We start from the raw sequence: 507 nt of genomic DNA on the forward strand, positions 1-507 counted from the left end.
ACTAGAGACGGAAAGAGAAAAATATAATACAGCAAAGAGAAGACAGATAAGAGGGGAAAAAAAGGAAAAAAAGAAAAATCCCACAGTGAGTTTAATCCCCCCCCCCCCCATATGCCTTTCAACGGGTGACACAATACGAGAGAAACAACTGACAAGACCGCGGTAAGGGGGGGGGGGTAAGGGGGAAACAGAATAACACTTTCTACTCTAGTAATAAACAAAAAGCAGAGATGGGGGGTGGGGGCAATCCAGTCTAACAATATTTTCGAAAACAATAGAAAGGAAATGAAACCCTGCACTGCAAACAAACAAGCATACAAAGCCAATACGCAGAATTACTTGAAACACTTTTCTAGCTTTTCTCCTCTCTCTGTTCCTTTCTTCAGGTTCTCTCTCTATCCCTTGCTTCTCCCTCATACCCCCAGGAACGCGGTTCAAAATAGTTCCGTCACGAGGCAAACGCCACAGCCATCATTATTGTTAGAATCAAGCCTCCCGATGTCTAAA

Source organism: Penaeus monodon, chromosome 22 (assembly GCF_015228065.2).
Source record: "Penaeus monodon isolate SGIC_2016 chromosome 22, NSTDA_Pmon_1, whole genome shotgun sequence".
NCBI classification, from domain to species: domain Eukaryota; kingdom Metazoa; phylum Arthropoda; class Malacostraca; order Decapoda; family Penaeidae; genus Penaeus; species Penaeus monodon.